This window comes from Microtus pennsylvanicus, chromosome 7, assembly GCF_037038515.1.
Source record: "Microtus pennsylvanicus isolate mMicPen1 chromosome 7, mMicPen1.hap1, whole genome shotgun sequence".
Classification (NCBI taxonomy): Eukaryota; Metazoa; Chordata; class Mammalia; order Rodentia; family Cricetidae; genus Microtus; species Microtus pennsylvanicus.
The window spans coordinates 85682138-85698048 of NC_134585.1; the positions used below are offsets into that span (position 1 = coordinate 85682138).

The window sequence follows — 15911 nt, forward strand, 5'->3', positions numbered from 1 at the left end:
ACATAAGCCAGGCTTGGTGGGAAATACCTGTAATTCCAGCACTCAAGAAGCAGGGACAGTAGGATCCATAGTTTAAGGTCAGCCTTGGCTTTGTAGCAAGTGCAAGGCCAGCTTGGGATGCACAAGACTCTGTCTCAACAATCATTTTCCTTTAGTGTCGTGTAATTGGGAATAAGCTGGTATATTTTTATCCGTGTAATATATATGATATTCCTATATTACCCGTTCTTGCATCAACTCTGAGATATGGTCTCATTATATAACACTGGGTTGCCTATAACTTGCCATGTAGCTCAGCCTGGATTTGAACTTGTGGCTATACTCCTGCCTCTGTTTCTTGAGTGCTGGGATTATAGGTATATACCACCACATCTGACTGTTTATTTGATATATGTATTTGTTCCACCGGGATCAAATTGGATAGCATCTAAGCCAGTGGGCCTCAACTTGTGGGTCATGACCAATTTGGGAGTTGAATGACCCTTTCACAGGGGTCACCTACACAGATATGTACATTATGATTCATAACAACTGCAAAATTAAAGCTATGAAGTAACAACAAAAAATTGTGTTATGGTTGGGGGCCACCACAACACGAGGAAGTGTATTAAAGCATCATAGCATTAGGGAAGTTGAGGACCACTGCTCTAAGCCATAAGCTCACACTGCGTTAGAGCTGGGCTAGAGCCATGATAGTACAGTGGAATGGCTGATAGGCGTCTCTAGTCCTCTGTTTCCTTAAAAGCTCAGCTGGATATCATAAGGTTGTAGAGGAACAGAGTTGGAGTTAGGAAGTGAGTAGGCTTCCCCTATGACAGCCCTTCTGGACCCTTTCTCCCTAGTTTGCTTCTGAGCTTAGAGTTGTACAGCTGTCCTGAGCTGAGCTTCAGCTCAAAATTGGCACATGCTTTTAATCCCAGTGCCTGGGAGGCAGTGTCAGACAGCTCTCTGAGTTTGGGGCCAGCCTGATCTACCGAGTGAGTTCCAGAGTTTAGCTAGGGCTACACAGAGAAATCTTATCCTGATAGCCCCTACCCCCTGAAGAAAATTGCTTCCCAGTAGAGTTATTGCCCTATGTTCAAGTGTATTAACATCCACTGTATTAGTTGCTTTTTGTTGCTGTGATCAAATGCAGTGACCAACAGCAATGTATGGAAGAGTTTATTTGTCTCGTGGTTTCAGAAGGATGAGAGTCCACCATGGCAGGAGGCGTGGCGGGAAGCATGGCAGCAAGCAGCAGCTTGGTGGCAGGTTGGGGAAACTGACAGTTCACAGAGCAGAGTGAACCAGAAATGGTTTTCAATTTTCAAAGCTCACAGGAACATACTTCCTCCAGCAAGGCTGCATCTCCTAAACATCCTCCAAGTAGTACCACAAACTGAGGGGGGGGGGGGCGTTGGATGGCTGAGTGTTTAAATGCCTGAGTCTAAGAGGGAGGGGGGTTCTCATGTAAACAACCACAGCCATCATGCCTAGAGCTCTTTGTATGCAGAAAAAGAAAATGACAGGTGAACCATTAAACCCATGCAAACTGTGTGTCCTTTTCCTTCTCATCCCCTTCTCTTTACATGGGATTCTAGAGAGAATCCTCAAGATGCCTACATGTCTGCAATGGCAGGGCTATTGCCAGAATCTTTATTTCCTATTTTTAGTGGATTGAAAGAGTTAAGGTTTGAGACACACCTGCCATTGGCCCAGACTCCCATCAAAGAGGTCAAGTATCAGCAAGTGTCAGAGTGTCAGAAATGTTTATACTCAAAGTCAGGATGCTTTTGTTTTGTCTGGTTGACTTTTTTTTGAAAGGGGTAAACACCATTCTTGCCTCAGCTTTGCCTATGCTGAGATAACAATCTTGCACCACCGTGCCTGGCTTTCTGCTGGATTTTCGCTCCTGTTCTTCTAATGTGAGTGTCCCGACTTTGCTTTCAAACATGCCCACTGCAGCTCTTTCCTCACAGCGTTCTTCTGATCCTGTCAAGCATGTAAATCAACATCTCTAATCTGCTCATCGTGTGGAATTTATGTGTAGCTCTTATATTCTGCTTGGCTCGTGGATAATCTCGTGGCATGGTGCAAGCACTGCCATTAAGAGCTCCTAACTTCTGGCTAAGAGTCCAGGTTTGTTTGAGGTTTCTGGTCTCTAAAGTTTTGTGTAGAAACACCTGATGTGGAGTGTGTTTGTCTTCATTTTGCTGGAGTTTGTCCTGCAGATTCCCGCAGAATTCTTCCTTCAGAATCACACTTTGTATAAGTTGGGAGGGACAAGAGCAGGGCCATGAGGTCATCTATAATTTTCTTCTCATAGCTTTTCTTTAAAGCAATTGTTTCCAGTATAATACTTTTTAAAGCATGAATAAGGAAAGGGCCATTGCTGCCAAGTTCAGATTATTATTCTGAAATAATCTTTTCCTTTGAGGACTGTAGAGCTGAGGTCATTCCCTAGCTCTGGGTGTGTGTGTAAGGGGAGATCCATTTGTGGATACACCCTGCTGAGGTCAGTAACCTGCTGTGCAGTGCAGTCTACTCTGACCCCGCTTAGTGCCTGGAGGACCACAGGCAAAGACAGTATTTCCACAAGAAAAAAGCAGCTATTGCCAGGAATTTACAAAGACCAGGCATCGAGGGTACTAGGGGCACAAAAGGGAAAAGAAGGGCCAGACACAATATGATAAACATGGGGCATTTGGTGACATTTGGTCAATGAAAGACCCAACTATTGAAAAAGAATGACTTTTGAGATACCAGGTATGGTGGCTCATGGCAGAGATCCCAGAACTCAGGAGGCTAAGGCAGGAGGATCAGGGCAAACCTGATATACATAGTATATTCCAGTCCAGACTGAGATATAGAATGAGAGAATGCCTTAAAAAAAAAGAAAAGAAACAAAAATAACCAAGGAACGGAAAGAAAGGAAGGAAGGAAAGAGAGAGAGAGATAGGGAGAGAGAGAAAGAAAAAAGAAACAAAAACCAAAGAAAGGAAAGAAAAGGAAAGAGAGAATGAGAGAGACAGAGAGAGAGAGAGAGAGAAAGAGAGAGAGAGAAGAAAGAAAGGAAAAGACAAGAGAAAGCTTCTTCGCAGTTTACGTAGCTTGTATGTATGTATGTGCACATTTGTGGTTTGAGTGACTGGCTTTTAGAGATTTCTTTTTCTTCTGTTAAAGGACTGCTTTGACTAGGGATGTGACTTAGTGGATGAAATGCTTACTGCACAAGTGTGAGAATTCCAAAATCTACAGAAAAGCATGCCTGGAAACTGGCTGGAATCCCAGCATCAGAGGCAAGCTGGTCAGTTAGACTAGCCAGAAGAGCTCCTGATTCAGTGAGAGACGCCTGCCTGCCCCACTAAATGGAGAGCAATGGAGGTTGATGTTCACACACGTACACCACACACGCGCACGCACGCACGTATGCATGTGCACACACACACATGCATGCACGTCTGTATATTCACACACAGAAACACACATGCATGCATGCACATATGTATGTACACACATGTGCACACATGCGCTATGTGAATGCACGCACATATGTGCACACACGCAAACACATACCTCCCATACATAGAAAAGAAAGGAAAGAAGGAAAGGAAGTGTGCTTCTATGATTTAAACAAGGAATTGTTAGCTTTTATCGAAATGAGCTGTCTTTACCTTGAGCCTTCTCTGAGTCCACTGAGACTCTGAAGCCTGGTTGGTTGAGTCCAGGCTCTGGGAATCTGTCATCTACATACAGTAGACACTATGTTAAAAACTAAAAGAACCCAAATGCCTTTAATAGAGCATAGCTTTTTTTTTACTTATTAAGTTTTACCTTCTAGAAAATATAGCAGAAAATCTATTTTAAAACACTGAATAACTAGTAAGGATAAAATTAGAGTAGATTTTGATTTAAGGGCAAAATACATCTAGGAGCTACATAATTTCAGAAAGATTACACTTTTATAGAGTCTGTATCATTCCATTGCATTTGTCAGTAGTAGAGTTTTTGCTGAGAGGTTGTTTGGGGCCTAGGAAACTGGAACCTTGTGGTTCTTTTTGACAGTTTGCCAGCTGGAATCCCAGATAACTCACTGTAGCAACACAATTGTAGTCCTCTAGGAGTCCCGAACCTATGCCAGGCTGTGGAGGGAAGTCTCTCTGAGTACACTCATGCCCGTCTGAGAGTGGAGGAGACAAAGTATTCCATCGCAGAGGCTAACAGCCGAGATCCGGATACTATTTAGTATTGTTTTACTAATTTAAATTTTAAACAGAAAACAGGAAGGCAGAAACCCCTTTGCCTTCTTTAGTGTTCTGTTTCTATGTGGCTGAACCCAGCTGAAGGACCCTCAAGTATGTGTGCCAGGCAGTGGCCACAACCTTCTTGTAACACAACCAGTAGTTCCTCGTGGAGAGATGGAGGGAGGATGGGGTGGAAGTAGAGAGAGGAGGAAAGGACAGAGAATCCCTAAATTTCATCTTTCTTTATTTGGAATGCCTAGATTTCCTCATGTGCTTTAAGGCGAAGAATTTATGTTTCATCTCAGCGTTCCTTCCAGGAATGAAACATTTATCTGGTTGATATCATCATTGATACAGTCCATCCAACCCAGTGCTTTGTGACTGTAACCGCACCGTTCTTTTTCCTCTGCATATCTAGACTGTCACTGAATTTCGTGTTTATTTCCTTATAGTATCTTCCCGGCTGGTCATTTCCTCTGCCACTCTCTTCTTTCAGACTCAGTCACTTCAGGTATAGCTAAAGAACTAAATATCTTACCTATGCTTATTTATAGCACCTAAACCTTCTACCGCTTACCACTCATGGAGATAAATATAAATAAAAGGGCATACAACAATAAGTGTTGCTACAGTCGTAGGAAAGTGGGAACCACCCAGACATGCTTTTGAGACTCTAAAAGGTGGCAGCCAGTGGCAAGATAGTTTAGTATTTCCTGTTTAAAGAACAACAAAAATGATTGAACAATCTTGCTCAAAGCAGTGACACTCCCTATTGACCCAAGAGTTCCCAAGTGCCCAGTGACCCCACTGCTACCCCTGGAACATGGTGTCAGCAGCTGGCGCTACTCTGGGTACTGTCTGCGGATGTTCCAGGGCCATTTCCAGCGTGCAGGATAGTGGTACATTAGCTATTTTGTTGAAACTCTTAGATTCTGCTTTGCATTTTTTCTTTCATTCTTCCAGTGCTCTGTTCGGGTAACCTCCATCCCCAGCCAGTTTCATAAAGTCTTGCTCCTCCTCTTCGCCCCTCTCCATTTTTCACTCAGTTAACTCCACCCTACCCTTAGGACTCTAAGTTTTCTGTGTTCTGTAGCACTCAAGACTTTTACTGTATCCTTGACTGGTGGATCAGGTTATGTTTTCAAAGCATTTTTCTTCTCATGTAACATTTTTTAAAATGCATATCAGGAAATGAAAGTTCCAGAATATAGAGACCACCTGTTGTAATGCCTTCCCCTTTCCGCAGCACCCAGCGTGAGCTTCTTTCACACGATGTATACAGAATAAATACTACAATTAAGTTAGTGCTTCATCTCAGTAAGTGCGGGGGCTTTGATGGATGATCCCCGAAGCTGGCTTCCATAGAATTACCTGGGGACAAAGTTCTTCCATAATCCAGTAGGTCAGACTCTCAGGTGGAAGGCTCAGCCTTACACTCAGATGCTGTTTTTACAGCCAGGCTGAGGGGCACTGAGCCTGACAGATGAAGTAATGTAAGGCAGTGGTCAGGAAACCTAGTTGACCATTGCAAGGATTGAGGACCAGGATATTTGGGAGTTTCAAACTCGACCCAGATGGGCATTTTGTTGGGATATTTAAAAGGATCACTGCTTTGGTAAAAATCTTTTAATCCTAATTTTTTTTATAAGTAATCAGTGTAATTGAGACAACAGTCCTAGGCATCTGAGACCTTTTAAAAAAGCATATCACACCTTAGTAATAGGCGTAGATGCCATGTGGTATTGGCAAATGAAGAATAAATGAACTTTGTCTTCTCTAGGCTGGTAAACGTTCAGCAGCTTACCCTCCAAGACTCTCCATGTCCCTTGTTCCTGTCCCGCTGCGGTGCTTGGAAGCAGGAGATGGGCTCACACACGGTCAACAGGACATGATCCAGGAGGAGCAGTGAGGGACAGCGCTGCTGGTAAGGCATGGGGCACAGTGGATGTTTGACTCACATGCCAAGCAACTCCGGGTCACACTGTGAATTAGGATGATTAACTCCCTAAGACACAAGGATTAGATTTTAAAATCAATCTCTAACATTGTATGATTTTTATGCCTATCTGTATTTTGGGGGATTGTTGTTATTTTTATAGAATTCCTACCAGATTCTTAATGTCTGATTCTTACTAAAAAAGAATTAGCCTTCGCATATAACTAAGCATAGAAAAATACTTGTTGTTATTATTATTATTGACACAGTATCCCTCTCCTCTGTTTGCTGTTCACTTGTGGCTACATTCCTGTCTTGTGAAGACTAAGTCAGTGATATTTGCATTTGGTTATCAGTCTGTCAAGTGAACACTCCCAGGGGGAAGCAGGTAGCTTTAGCAGTTGGCATCTGAGCACAAGCAGAGAACTAAGGTGTGCACAGCAGATCAGAGAGGGCACCCATACAGCTTTGAAAGTACAAAAACACAGGCCGTGGGTGGAGGAAAACCCAAATAATTCCTGTGTCTTTAAAGTTGATCTTGATAAAGACCAATTTGCTTTTAATGCACCAAACTCTTAGTGAGTTTCCCAAACTAAAGGTTCTTTAAAAAAAGGTAAAATTTTGTTACATTTATTTACTCAAAAGGAGACATTCCATATTGTGTGTGAATGAATGTGTGTGCGAGTGTATGAGTGTATGTGTGCATGTGTGTGTTAATGTGTGTGTGTAGTTCAGAGGACAACTTGAAGTTGTGGGTTCTGTCCTTCTACATGTGGCTTCTGAGGACAGAACCCAGGTTGTGACCCCTGGCAGCCAACACCCTTACCTTTCTTGCTAGCCCTAAACTAAGTTTAGTTTTACTCTTTTGTTTTTGTTTTTAATTTTAATTTGTTTACTGTGTGTGTGTATTCTCTCCTTCTACCATGTGGGTCTTGGGGATGGAATTCAGGTTGTCAGGGTTGCCAGAAGCAACATTGACCTACTGAGTCAGCCATCTCTCTTGTCCTAAAGTAAGAATCCTTTATAAAACCAGTTCATTTACTTATATGCATGTATAGAAGTAGGAAACAAATGGATTTCCCCCCACAGAAAACAAGAATGCATTATGCTTATGGGCTTGCCTGTATTAGAAGGCAGCTGAGTTTTAGGGGTGACTGTCGTGGGCGAGCCCAGAAGGTCAGAGTGAGAAGAAGATCTAGGCAGTTTCCCCTGTAACTCTTAGCAGTAGTTCAGCTTCAGTGTGTCGTTGTATATTCAGTGTGATGAGTTCCCCAGAAAGCTGGGTAGCTATAATCTCCACACCCATTCTCTGGGCCTGAGGATTTAGGCATCCACACTGCCGCTTGGTACTTCTGAGATGCTGATATGATGCTGAGAAATCCTTCTTGGTGTCCTCAGTTAAAGCCCTGTGGCTTCAGAGGCTTGCATCTCTGCCTAGATTACCTCTTTACCCAGGGGGTTTCAGGTCACTGAAAGGGAACTCTCAGAATGAAGATTTTCCTCTTGGTTCTTCATATTCTTAGACTTCCTCTTTCTCTGCTCATGTTGGAAAATCTTGGGTAATTATGAACAAAGCATTCTTGACGTATTTTTTTTTCTCCTCACTGAATGGTTGCTCACTTCACGCCGTGGATGCCAACTGTGGCCACTCATTCTGCTCTCGTCCTTTACGTGAGAACTGAGAACATATATTTTAAGATGGAATTTTTATCTCTTTAGCGAGGTCACAGCATTACTCAGAGATTCTCTTCTTGGAGGTGGGGGGGTGGGTGAGGAAGGGAGTGTGCAAGTTTATGGGAAAGTGCAAGAGAAATAACAAAAGAGGATTAGAAATGAAAATGTTCATGGCTTGAGAAGTGGCTGTCTGCAGAGCGCTTTCGCTTAACCACACCCTCCAACCTTAGTTAACACTCACACTCACTGTCGGATCAACTCAGCCTAGGCCTTAACCTTCATGCTACATAAGCCTAGGGCACGTTGGAGTTCATTTATGAAGGGTCTGTTTAAAGCCTGCTTTACTTGGCAGTTAGGCTAGAACAGACAATGACAATAGGATTGATTTAAAGATACGATGTGTTGGGTCAGGCACAGTGTGAGTTCCTAGTTCTATACTACCATGTCTTTCGTTGTTATCACTGTTAACGGTTTTAATATTTATTACCAATCTTAATGGCTCCTTCGGTTTCTATTTTGTTTCATTCCAGTATTTCTTTAATTAATTCTCGATGCGAATGAGTGTTTTGCATGCATGTCTGTGCACCACATGTATGCCTGGTGCCCTCGGAGACTAAAAGAGGGTGTTGGAGCTACAGACAGCTGTGAGCAGCTGTGAGTGCTGGGAAAGGAACTGAGTCCTCTGGAAGAGCAGTCTGTGTGCTTGACTGCAGAGCCATCTCTCCAGCCCCACACTTGAGTGTTTCTAACTATATGCAGTCCTGGGGATGGAACCCAGAGCCTTGATCATGGTAGGCGTGGGCTTTGCACCAAAGCTATATATACTTGTCTCCCCTTGTACCTTTTAAGATAGGAATTTGTTGTGAAGTTTTCTTTTCTTTTCTTCTTTTGTGAAATTTTTCTTGGATGCCTATCAAATACTAGGAAACAGACAGAAATCTCTGTCTTTGGTGACCTTAGGAGTCTGAAGGAGACAAAGGAAAACCATGGTAGTTTTAAGAAGGCAGTATGCTGTATAGCAAGAGCTATTAAGCATAAAGTAAAGAACAAAGCTGGACGTGATGTAATATGCCTGCTTTTTTAGTTTCTCGGGAGGCTGAGGCAGGAGGGACTGTCCGGGCCCAGGGTTCAGAGCCTGGGCATTCTTGCAAGACCCGATGCCTTAAACAAACACACAGATATATACACAAGAAAGAGGAAACTGGGAATGATTATGAGATAGTTAATTGGAGAGCCAGCAGTCAGAGAAGACATGTTGAGAATATTAGATAAAAGCATTTAATTAGGGCAAAATGTTCTAAGTAACAGAAAAAAGTCACAAAGATTAAGAAAATAGTTTCAGAGGAAGCCAAGGAGAACCAGAGTGCTACAGCTTACAGGTGTTCCATCAGTAAATATTTGCCCATATCCTCAGGTAAGTGGCAATGGATGAGGACCTGAGAAAGTCAGGGGCAGGATCTGGATCTTGCAGGATGGGAGGTAACAGGAGTGGCATCCTAGTGGAGAAGTGGAGGGCAAAATCTATGGTGTAGAATATTGATGACATGGGTCCTGAGGTTGGATGAGGATGCCACTCCCTATAGAGCTCCTGTGGGCAGGTGGTGAGAGAATGGATCAGATCAACCTAAAGACTACTGCACCCTGTCCTGCAAATACTGGCTTTAAATGCCACAGTGGATAGCAAAGTGATCTCATCCCCAGTAATGCAATTTTGGGGAGATATGGGATTCAGGGTGACCTTGAAGACCTGAATTATGCCAAGAGATAGGAATGAAATGGACAAAGAGACCTGATATATTTAGAGAATAATCAAGAGGATTCAGATACTAGTTGCACACAGGAGATGAAGGAGACTAGTTTAAAATTTCCCCCTGTTGTTTTCAAAGGACAAATTGGGGGCATATTTGAAGTCAAAGTTCATATAAGAGTTGAAATGAGCCAAATAAGTTTCTAAAAGTCTCTTAACCATATATTAAAATTTAGGTAAATACTAGCATAGTACAAAAGTTGTGTGCAGGAATATATACCCAAGTTCTTGGTTTTTTCCCTCTATCTACACTTACCAAAGGTTCCTTGTTTAAATAAGTCATCTTTCCTGCTTCATTAGTTTGGTTGGTTTTGATTTGATTTTCAAGACAGGGTTTCTCTATGTTACCCTAGCTCTCTTTGTAGTCGAGGCTGGCCTCAGACTCAAGAGACCCGCCTGCCTCTGCCTCCCTGAGTGTTGGTATTAAAGGCGTGCACCACCACGGCCACCTGAAATGGTTGTTTTTGATGATGTGTTCATTTTCTGTTTATCTTTTAGGGGAGTGCATGGCTCTCTTAATGGCCTACTTCTCATTGTCCCTCTAGAAACAGACAACTCTATCTGATGTTCTCGACACAGTTCTTCCTACTCCGCAGTTTTCAATCTTCACCTACAGTTCAAATGAAGATTTCAGGGTTTCTTCCTTACAAACCAGTTCAGCCCTGTGAACTGAAGTCTGTAGGCACTTGTCTAACAAACCTCATCCGTTTGTCCTTCGAATCTTGGGATAGTTTGTTATGTGTCTGTTACTGACATGAGGTCATACTATGTTGCCTGGTCTGACTTAAGTAATCCTCCTGCTTCAGATTCCCAGGTAGCCTGACTATAGGTCACTATCATACTTGGCTACTGTAGGATTTTTTTTTAAAAAAAAATGCACAGAAGAGATCATCTCATACAGTCTTCTCTAGTCCTCAAATTATTTTTAAACATTTGTACAATTTTTGAAAGTTTTATTACACTTATTATGTGTGGGTGTGCATGTGTGTGTATGAATGAGTATGCCATGGTACACTACCCTTTGAAGTGGGACCTCTCCGTCTACCAGGTGTGTGGTGAGGATGGAACTATCAAATTCAACTGCTTTTCTTTATCTGCTGGGTTGTCTTGCTGACCCTGTGTTTTTAGTTCAATTTTTAAAAATAGATATAATTGTTTAGTAAGTGAACAGCAGAGGTATATTTGGAAGACTTGATTGTCTGTTTTCAAGAGCTCGGTATCATTTCTTTCTTCTCTCTACCCTGTCGCAGAATGATCTGAGCACTGGCTGAATTATGTGAAAGCAAAAACCCTGTTCTAGATCGACTAAAACATAGGGAACTGAGTGAGAGAACACGGACATTGCCATAGGATTCAGCTGAGGACTTTGGCCATCCTTAAATTCATAAATAGCTGGGCAGCAGTTTTGCATAGCTACGTATCCACATGTCACGTGGCCTTTGCATTTAGTACAAGTAGACCGTACTAAAATAGAGCGGCCCCGAGAAAGTCATTTTCACCACTCTTGTGTTTCAGTTTCCTCTTCCAGTGAAGTATCACTTGCTCCTATTGATCTCATGAGATATTTTAAGCAGAAATGAGAGTCTTGGTGAAAGTACTTCGTAGTCTAAACGAAAGTCACAGTGACAGCGAAGGGTTCTAGAAATGTTTATCATCATTTCAGGTATTAACTTACCAGATTCCTTATCAAAATATGAAGATGCTGAATGTCATCTTAGTTTTTTTTAATATTAACATCAGGCCAATAATATTCTTCTTGTAGAATTTCTGATCCTGTAGTAAATGTTTTATTTGTTTAAGACTTTTTTAACTTTTGACCAAAAAATGCACTGTCCTTAAATCTTGGTGAGGGTTTAGATTTAAACACAACAACAACTTGGTATTTATCTTGAGTATTTACCCAAGTGAACTAAATATTTTTGTATCCACATAAAAACCTGCACAAACGTTTATGGCAGTTTTTTATGTGTGAACATTTGACCCTCATGTACATATGTGCACCATAAGCATCCCTGATGCTTACAAAGGGCAGAGAGAGTACTGGGCCCCTTAGAACAGGAGTGACAGACTGTTGTGAGCTGCCACGTGGGTGCTGGAAACTGGACTAGGTACTCTGCAAAAGCAGAAGGTGCTCTTACACGTTTAGCCACCTCTCCAGCCTCAGTTTATAGCAGATTTGTCTACAATAGATAGTTGATGGTATGGGGCTTAAGGCTTTAAGACATCCTTGCTGTTATTTTGTCTTCCTTTCGCCTTCTGTTATCTATCTCTTTCCCCTCTCTACTTCGAGCCCCCTAATTAGATCACATTTCCTTGATTAGATCACATGTGTCCTGCCATTGCTCCCCTACTCCAGCGATGGTCCCTTTCTGCTTTCCTGAATTCTGCAGTTGTTCCAGGCTATGTACTCAACTCTGAAGATTTGGAACTAAGAGAGACAGCATGTGACAGTTGTCTTGCTGCTCCCAGATCTGGTGTATCTCACTCAATGTGATCTTCTCTAGGTCCACACAAATTTCACAATTTCCTTTCCTTTCTTTCTGAAGATATATCTCAACGCCCGATTCCCTGGCCTGTACCTCCCACGCGATAAGATCACAGGGTTCTTTGTTACCACATCTAGTTCTCTCTTAAACTATTGAATTGGATACCAACATTTTCTTTTTGTTCCTCTGGAAACAAAGGATTTTAAGACTCAAGTTCTAACTCACTACAGCCCATCCATTTTATGCATTTTGAGATGTGCTATGCTCATTACCATTTTCTGGTATTTATTTCAACATTTTACTTTCTTCTTTGACTAAAGAGTTGCTCAGAAAAGGAAACAGAAATCTCTTTAACGTTGTTGACCTAGAATAAAGTCAATTTAGAAAAAAAAAAAACCAAAGATTAAAGTTGCTTGGGACTAAACAGGATCTGGGAACACAGATTCAAGCCTTTGAAAACATGTCCAAGTTCTAGAGAATGCCAGCCATGTCTGTAGCTCTGAATCTCAAGTAGGGACAGGAGTGTAGTTATGCCAATTGGCCAATCAGGAATTATTAGTGCTAATAGAAATGAAGCAAGTTTACTGGTTTGTTCTCTCTCTCTCTCTCTCTCTCTCTCTCTCTCTCTCTCTCTCTCTCTCTCTCTCTTTGTGACAAGGTCTTACTATGTAACACTGGCTGGCTTCAAACTCAGAGATTTGCCTACTGTCGCCTCCCAGATTAAATTCATGCAGCACCGTGCCCACCTGACACATTACACATTCTTTTGAAATAGAAATTGCATAGCTGGCTGTGTAGTTGCACATAGCTATAATCCCAGCACTGGGGAGAGTCATTTGTTCGCTCATTCATTCATTCATTTATTCATACCCCTCTGCCTTTCCCTGCCTGTCTGTTATCACTCCCAGCCCTTTCTGCTTTTGAGCCCAAGCCTTAAACTCAAATCTTCTTTCTGGGCCAGTGAGGTCTACATAGAAAGCTAGTCTATCCAAAAAGAAAATACAAGGGCATGTTGCACTACCTTTTGTAGTTGCTACCCTCCCGAGCTGTTGTTAGTGGGAAGAGATACACACCGTGTGGCTCACATAAGTTTTCTGTGTCAGCTGTAGTATGAGAGCAAGGGAGAAGCAGGCAGTTGGACTCCATTTTTGCAGCACAGGTATTTTGGATTTTCTTCTAGGGGGAGAAAATTTCATTTATTCTAAAGGAAGAAGGATTTACCTGTCCTGTATGTAGTAGACTCTAGGTAGCTGAGAGAGTCACTTAAGGGGGGGCATTTAGAAATCTTCATTAAGACGCTTTGGGAGTTGTTTCCTGCCTGTCCGCACTTTACTTTGGGTCCTCTTCGCTTGTCCTGGTTTCTAGTCCAGGTTATGTATGGTATTCCCTTGGCCCTTCAGCCCCCCAAGCTGAGGAAGATCCATCACACTGGTCCCCCTTTCTGTGAGCCTGAGCAGTATGAACAATGCACACTCGTGTGACCGTGAGTCCTTTCGCTGCGCTAAGAGTAGCTCCAGCCGTGTTGTGGACAGATGGGACACTTGCTGCCTTTGGCTACTTGGACTTGAAGGCATTGGTTTCTCCAGCTTGCCCCATCCCTTACTTTACTGCTGAGCCTCTTGTTGGGAAAAGAGTGTCGCTCTCTCTCTCTGGGTTAGCATTCCGCATGTGACTGTGACGCAGGGATGGCACATGGCATCTGCGTGCTCCGCTCAGCTGCTGTGCAGGGACTGAGGAGGCTTTTCACTGCACAGTCTGTTGGCATGTTGTTTTTTTTTTTTTTAACTCCAACTGAAAAGTTATCCAAGTAAGGAGTAGACAGCACAGCTTTGTTTTCTGTAGCTTTCCCTATAGAGGTTTAGGAGAGAGCTCATGACTGGACTCTGAACAGTGTGGATTCATCTGCATTTTTCTAAAAATTCTCAAAACTTTGAATCTGAACTCCTACTACCACCTAGTACTGAATATATTAATACTAATATATTTATGATTTTTTTTGTTTTTCTTCAATCATTTTAAGGCGTCTGCTTATAATATTTCTACTTCTCTGTGCTTTAATTTTATCCATGAGTGTAGAAACGAACTCATGAAAGGCTTCTATTGTTGGATACTGGCTTCAAAGAAACTTAAAATAGAAAGCAGACGTTCAAGGTAAGCGACTAAGGGGGTGGAAGGTGCACACCTTAATCTCAGCACTCCTGGCCTTTAATCTCAGCTGCTTAAGTAGAAGAAAGGCAGGCAGATTTGAGTTTAGAGACAGCCTGGTCTACATAATGAGTTCTAGGCCAGCAAGGGATTAAAGTCGCGTGCCACCACACCCGGCTTCAATTTGAGTTCTTAAGGTAGAGTTGCAGAGTTGAAAACTAAACCATAAGGGGTTTTAGGCATTAATACGACGGCTTTCAAACTGTAGGTCTTGCCCCCTTTGTGTCGAGTGGCCTTTTCCCAGGGCTTGCGTATCTTATCCTGCATATCAGGTATTTGTAATTTGTAACAGCAGCAAAATTACACTTATAAAGTAGCAGTGAAAATAGTTTTATGGATGGGGGTCAAAGGAACTGAAATGATTGCCCATGGTGGTGGCTTTATCCTTCAGGCCTGGTGTGCCTCCACAGCTGGAAGAGTCCAGCTGTTTTCTTTCTTCTGGGGAAGTCACTTGGGCTGTCTTGACTTTGTAGTATTCTATTTATTTATTTATTTATTTATTTATTTATTTATTTATTAGATTAAAAAAAATAAGAATCCAAATTCCCACTTCCTCCCCTCCTCCCATTCTCTCCACCCCCTCTAATCTTCAGAGATGGTAAGGCACTTTGCTTTGTGAAAGGTCCAAGGTCCTCCCTACTATATCTAGGCTGTGCAAGGTATGCATTCAAAGAGAATAGGGTCCCAAAAAGTCAGTACATGCAGTAGAGATAAATCCCAGTGCCACTGCCAGTGACCCCTCAGTCTTCCCCAGCCATACAACTGTCAACCTCATTCAGAGGGACTAGTTTGGTCCTATGCTTGTTCCTTCCCAGTCCAGCTGGAGTTGGTGAGCACCCATTAGCTCAGGTCAACTGTTTCAGCGGATGAACCCCTTCATGGTCTTGACCTCTTTGCTAATATTCTCTCATTCCTTCCACTCTTCAACTGGACCTGGGAGCTTGGTCTAGTACTCCAATGTGGTTCTCTGCCTCTGTTTCCATCTGTAGTTGGACAAAGGTTCTATGGTGCTATTTAAGATTATTATCAGTCTGACTACAGGGCAGGGCCATTTTGGGCCTCCTTCTCCTCTATTGCTTAGGGTCTTAGCTGGGGTCATCCTTGTGGAATCCTGGGGATTTTTCTAGAGCCAGGTTTCTTGCTAACCTCGTAACGGCTCCCTCAATCAAGATATCCCTTTCCTTGCTCTCAAATCTGCCCTTCCTCCATCTCAACTACCCCATTCCCTCATGTTCTCCTAACCCTCTCCTTTTCCGCTCCTACTCCCCTTCCTTCTACCTCCCACCCCCATACTCCCAATTTTGTCAAGCAATCTTGTCTGTTTCCAATTTCCAGGTGGGTCTACATATGTTTTTCATTGGGTTCACCTTGTTATTTTGCTTCTTTAGGATCATGAACTCTAGGCTCAATGTAGTATTCTTAAAGGCATCATTATTATTACTGTGATAGGAATGGTAGAAAATGTGGGAAGTGGCGGAAAACGTCCTTAGCAGATGTTCAAGCAAATAGCATTAGTTAGAATTCTCCATAACAACTCATTGGGAGTGTCTGGGATTCCCCTCACACTTATTTTTAATTTT

The 15911-nt window shown here is 42.5% G+C and overlaps 1 protein-coding gene across 2 annotated transcripts in view; it reads left to right on the forward strand.

Moving 5' to 3' along the window:
* The window catches only part of Tet2 (tet methylcytosine dioxygenase 2), an 85498-nt gene that overhangs the window by 23924 nt on the left and 45663 nt on the right, over positions 1–15911 (forward strand). For both annotated transcript variants that reach the window (XM_075981294.1, XM_075981293.1), the window contains exon 2: positions 6004–6147. The gene's annotated coding sequence lies outside the window, so the exon portion shown is untranslated. The remainder of the gene's footprint in view (positions 1–6003; positions 6148–15911) is intronic.